Source organism: Convolutriloba macropyga, chromosome 5, assembly GCF_964194025.1.
Source record: "Convolutriloba macropyga chromosome 5, txConMacr16.3, whole genome shotgun sequence".
Classification (NCBI taxonomy): domain Eukaryota; kingdom Metazoa; phylum Xenacoelomorpha; order Acoela; family Convolutidae; genus Convolutriloba; species Convolutriloba macropyga.
Window position 1 is genome coordinate 45,295,903 of NC_134472.1, and position 6,365 is coordinate 45,302,267.

A 6,365-nucleotide genomic window follows, 5' to 3' on the forward strand; every position below is an offset into this window, starting at 1 on the left:
TTAGTCAACCTGATGGCTAGTGCATGTTTACGTCGTAGAATTAAATGGATGTAGTCAAAAACAAGTTTACGTACTTTGTAAATAATTTCATTCAATTATGAATGTTGTTGCTGTTGTGGTTTTACAGTAAGAAACTGAGGGGAGTTGATCCCGAGTTTGAGTTTAGAAAATTGTCCACGTTTCCCTGCAGTTCTGGCAGTCGCACGCAGCCAGCTGCAGGAATTTGTTCGTCGTAGGTAGCATCTACAACTCTCCAAGATAGCTCAATCAGTCGTCTCTTTAGTCCGAAGCGTTCCTCGAAATTTAAGTGTTGGTTTACTCATTCGAGGGGTCAAGTATAATATTCGGTTTTTCAGTCCTCGCGGTTCCATAAGATTTATTTCATCGTTGATTCAGTTTGCTAGTCTACAATTTTTTAAAACGAATTCGTTTCGCGCCTTTTCGAGCCTTACTTTTCGGAGCGTGTACAATTCTGTGGATCTATCTCGAACTTTGTTTAATTCAGGTATTTCAATATCGTCTCCTCATTCTTGAGTAAGCTTTAAGATAGTGAGGAGATCGTTCATCTGCATGTACATTGGTAAAGGCAAGATGTTCAAAAGCCTCAGTTGATTCTCATAGGGCTCGTTTTGTCCTGTTATCCACATAACTGCTTTCCGCTGGAGTTTTTCAAGATTGCCTAAATCAGATTTTGAGGGCGTGGTATAGTAGGTTCCATATAACAAGACTGGCAGAACCAGCGAGTTGTATAATCCCAGTTTTATGAATGATTCAGTTTTATGATTGACTTTGATCCTTCGGGAGGTGGGGGGGGGGGGGGGGGGTTTCCATCGCTCTCTACCTTTTTACCATCATTCAATAATTTCAAGATAAAAAATTTTAGTATCCCACGAGGAACAACTTCCTCGAGAAGTTTTATCCTCTTTTTCAGCTCTTGATTCTCTTCAAAAACGTCAGCCTTTTTTAATGCGGGAAGAAAGTAAATGGATTCGTTCGTTGTTTTCATGGTTTTCCGCGATCTTTGCTTAATTAGCTTCTTGTCTTACTCATTGCGGAACGTAACAAGAAGAGTCCTTGGTTTGACTCTCGTTTTGCCGAACTTTCCAAGTCATTTCAAGAAAATGACTTCTGTATGGAAATTGAAGGATTGTAGGATGTTTCTGACTTTTTCGGTAAATGGGACAAGATTCTGGTCAATAGTTTTCTCGGAATCTTCAGCGATCCCTTGTGTTCTGAAGCTTGATGGGATGTTGAGATCTTCTCATTTCGCTTTTGGTTTGTGTCTGAGGAAGTTACCATGGATAATTTTTTCTCCCGCGTTTTTGCCGCCACTTTTGCATAGTATTCAATTTTGTCACAGGACTTTGAAACTAGATTTGCAAGTTTCTAGTCGGCAAGTTCGGTGAACCTGTTTACCAGATTGGAGAGCATTTCATCTATTTTTAAGTCTGAGCATTCGGACTCTATCTGCATCTGATGAACACGTCTCGTTTTCCATTGTCCAGACAAGTCTTTCACATGAGCATGCAATTGTTCCCGCGTTCCTCAATTCCAGTTGTGCATTCGCCAGTAGGGTGCACGTACTGGTTGCAGCCCACACAACAGTAGGTTTTTCTGAGGCAGCAATGCTATTTTTGAAAGTCTTGCATTTTTTCGCCATGATTACTTTTTACTTCAGCCCGGAAAATTAATCCTAAACACCAGTAAAAAGAAGGCAGTAAAAAGAAAATGAGGGACCCAAAGAGTGAAGCTGTTTACTTTAGCCCAGGAAGTTAATCCACGAGATCGATCTGATATACTAGAGTCCCTTTTCTCTTTCGTCGCCGTAATTCCTCAGGAATGTCAGGGACTTAATTAGTCTGAGTAATATACATGCTTCAAAAAAACGATCTGACATTCAAGAAATTGCACGTCGGCGTATCGGTTGTGATACAAATTCAAAAAAACGTCGATTAGTTGTAAATGTCAACAAACGTAAAGTTAGTCAACCTGACGGCTAGTGCATGTTTACTTCGTAGAATTAGATGGATGTAGTCAAAAACAAGTTTACGTACTTTGTAAATAATTTCATTCAATTATGAATGTTGTTGCTGTTGTGGCTTTACAGTAAAAAACTAAGGGTAGTTGATCCTGAGTTTGAGTTTAGAAAATTGTCCACGTTTCCCTGCAGTTCTGGCAATCGCACGCAGCCAGCTGCAAGAATTTGTTTGTCGTAGGTAGCATCTACAACTCTCCAAGAGAGCTCAATCATTCGTCTCATTTAGTCCGAAGCGTTCCTCGAAAATTAAGTGTTGGTTTACTCATTCCCGGTATATAGCAGCAGTATTCCGGTTTGGCAACTACGTTTTCTAGATTGAGTGTTTTGTTCCGCCTGTAGCTTGCAGGTTACAAATATCTCTATATAGGTTCCAATAACTTTTTCTTTGTTTGCAACTTCTTCATTAAATGCGATGGTACGCTAACACTGTCTAGTCATGTTGTTGTTGTTGTTGTTGTTGGGAATTTACGACTGCTTGTCGAGGGGTCATTCTGACCCTTGAGTCTTGCTTTTAGAGAATTGCCCGTAAATTTCTGCTTCGGTGACAATCGCAACACAGATGCCACGTGCAGATATTTTGAGTTTTGAACGATTTATTAACAAACTTCCACATCAAGTATAATATTCGGTTTTTCAGTCCCTTGTGTTCTGAAGCTTGATGGGATGTTGAGATCTTCTCATTTTGCTTTTGGTTTTTGTGTCTGAGGAAGTTACCATGGATGTTATTTCTCCCGCGTTTTTGCCGCCACTTTTGCATAGTATTCAATTTTACCACAGGACGTCGAAACTAGATTTGCAAGTTTCTAGTCGACAAGTTCGGTGAACCTGTTTACCAGATTGGAGAGCATTTCATCTATTTTTAAGTCTGAGAATTCGGACTCTATCTGCATCTGATGAACACGTCTCGTTTTCCATTGTCCAGACAAGTCTTTCACATGAGCATGCAATTGTTCCCGAGTTCCTCAATTCCAGTTGTGCATTCGCTAGTAGGGTGCACGTACTGGTTGCAGCCCACACAACAGTAGGTTTCTCTGAGGCAGCAATGCTATTTTTGAAAGTCTTGCATTTTGTCGCCATGATTACTTTTTACTTCAGCCCGGAAAATTAATCCTAAACACCAGTAAAAAGAAGGCAGTAAAAAGAAAATGAGGGACCCAAAGAGTGAAGCTGTTTACTTTAGCCCAGGAAGTTAATCCACGAGATCGATCTGATATACGAGAGTCCCTTTTCTCTTTCGTCACCGTAATTCCTCAGGAATGTCAGGGACTTAATTTTGAGACTATAGACTTGATGGAGTTCTTGGTATTTGGCGAGTAGCTTTTGGTTTTTCTGCATCTGCTTTGAAAGCAGATTTTAAGAAGATTAAGGACCGGAACGTCTGTATTTGAAAAATGGCTGTAGATATTTTTGGTACCCGACCGCTGAAGTAGACGATGCCGCACAGAGTTTTCAGGTTTTTGAGTTCTTTTACCAGTTGTTGAGGGGAAAAATGGGGACGCGGATTCAATGAGTGCTTCACGATGAAATTATTTACGGCGTCGTGTCACAAAACAAAACTTCCGTTTGCTACGACTTTTTTTGGATTTTCTGGACGAGTTTGTGCTGGGCTCTGCTCTGCCGATTTAGATGCAGACCAGAGATAGCGATGATGTTGGAACCGAACAAATGTCAATAACTACCATTTTTTCAGGTTTTGATTGGGCGATGAAGATTGCTTGCACGAGGATATAAATCATTAAGAGTTCACAACAGCTGCCTCTGACATGCAAAAAACTGAAAACCTATTTGATAAATTTTCAAGTAAACCTGACGATGAATACAAAATTTGAAAACGCTTGTTCTTCTTAAACAAACTAATTTTATATTGACAATTTTTTTTCTCTGCATCTCAATCCGTTCAACCACTTCCTCCAAATTCAACAAAATTGGCAATGCTCGGAGCCGGAATAGTAGACTATGATCATAGCAAACCCAGTGCAACAAAAAAAGTACAATACCAAGATAATTTTGATTTTTTTATGTCGAATTGACGAGACGAGCAATGAACTTCTCAAAATTCGAACTTGAGTACAGGGGTGTTAGAAGCAACATGATAAATTTAAAAAGAGTTATTTTTGATATTTATGCAGGAGGGTTAAATTTTTTGAATAGTCATAAAATTTATTCCCAGAGGAACGCCAGAAGAAATCATTGACTCTTGATTCTTTTTTGTGGATGGGAAAGCATTGAATGTTTTCTAATGATATTGAATAATTTGGTGCTGCGTGACCAAAAGTTTTCATCACTTCTAAAAAGAAGAGTTTCGTGTAAAAGACCGGACTGACCGGATTTTTTCACCAAGCATTGCCAAGTATCAGCACCAAGTATTCACCCTCCTAAGTAACCGCAGACTTCACTCTAATACATAAAAGCATTTTTGTAACAGCTTTGGAACGATACTTCAAAGTGAAAACGGTGGTTGTTGACATGTAAAAAGGATTTGATACAGTGAAACATAGTTGACAAGATATGAAACTAATCCAACTAATTCTAACGAACACCAAACTGGCTGTTAAATGTGGGATGAATTTCGATATAGAAATCACCACGAACATTGAAGGTCCGCATGTGGATAATTCATCTTCTACGCTGTTCCTCTTCTACCTTGTTGATGGTTACGGACAACGTTCACAAGACTCGGAAACCAAATCTGGACCATGACCTTAGCAAAACCTGTGCAACAAGAAAAACTAATCATGTAGATGATATTGATTTTACATGTCTAGATGAAGAGAACATCGATGAAACTCTCAAAAGGTAGGGATGATATCCAAAAATTGTCAGAGATGACGTTTTTGATAGAATTAGTATTAGATTAGATTATAGTACTTGAGTACAGGAGTGTTAGAACGAACATAATAATTTAATAATTTCACAAACGAGTTATATCTGCCAGTTTTGCTAGGATGTTATAGTTTTTGCAAACACATAACTTTCTCCAACTGCACGTGTTAGTTTCGACTTATCTCAGTAAAAGTGTAGCGCCAGAATGGATCATTATTTCTTGATTTTTTTTGCTCTGGGTCTAAAAGATTTGATTGAGCTTTTGCCTGTGATAGTAAAAAAAACTTGGAGCATCGTGACCAAAAACTTTCATCACTCCATATAAAACCAGTTTTCAGTAAATGACTGCACAAATTGACCATGTATCGCCAAGAAGAAGCACCAAGTATTCACGTTTCAAAATAATTGGACACTTCACTCTGGTTAATATAATAAAAAATGTTGCAACAAGCTCGGAACGGTATTTCAAAGTTCAAATGGTGGACGTTGACATGTCAAATGGATTTGATTATTTGAATCGGAAACCCCTCCTTCAGGACAATCAAAAATAATAGTTGAAAAAGATATGTATCTAATCCAACTACTTGTAACGATTACTAAGATGGCTATTATTTGTGGGATAAATGTCGATATACAATTCACCAACAACTTTGAAGTTCCACAGTGAGATAGTTTACCACCCACTCTGTTAATTTCCTACCTTTATATGGCTCTGGAGAACATTGACAGGACTTGTGGACCAAATTTGCATCATAATTATATAAAAACTTGTGCAACAAGAAGAGCGGTACAGTTCCAAGATAATTTTTATTTCATATGTCAAAATGACGAGACGGGCAATGAACTTCTCAAAAAGGTAGAGATGCAATTCATTAGTTATCAGATGTGATATAAGTAGTAATAATAAAAATTGGAACTTGAGTACAGGGGTTTTAGAAGCAACATAATAAATTTACAAAGAATTATAATTGATAGTTATGCTGGAGGGTTAAAGATTTTTTATAATCATTAAATTAATTCCCAGAGGAACGTCAGAAGAAATCATTGATACTTGATTCTTTTTTGGGTCTAAAAGATTTGAAAGTTTGCTAAAGATATTGAATAATTTGGTGCTGTGTGACCGAGAGTTTTCATCACTTCTAAAATGAAGAGTTTTCAGTAAAAGACCGGACTGACCGGATTTACTCACCAAGCATTGCCAAGTATCAGCAGCAAGTATTCACCCTCCTAAATAACAGGGTTTCACGCTAATACATAAAAGCATTTTGTAACAGCTTTGGTACGATACTTGAAAGTGAAAATGGTGGTTGTTGACATGTAAAAAGGATTTGATACAGTGAAACATAGTTGAACAAGATATGAAACTAATCCAACTAATTCTGACGAACACCAAACTGGCTGTTAAATGTGGGATGAATTTCGATATAGAAATCACCACGAACATTGAAGGTCCGCATGTGGATAATTCATCTTCTACGCTGTTCCTCTTCTACCTTGTTGATGG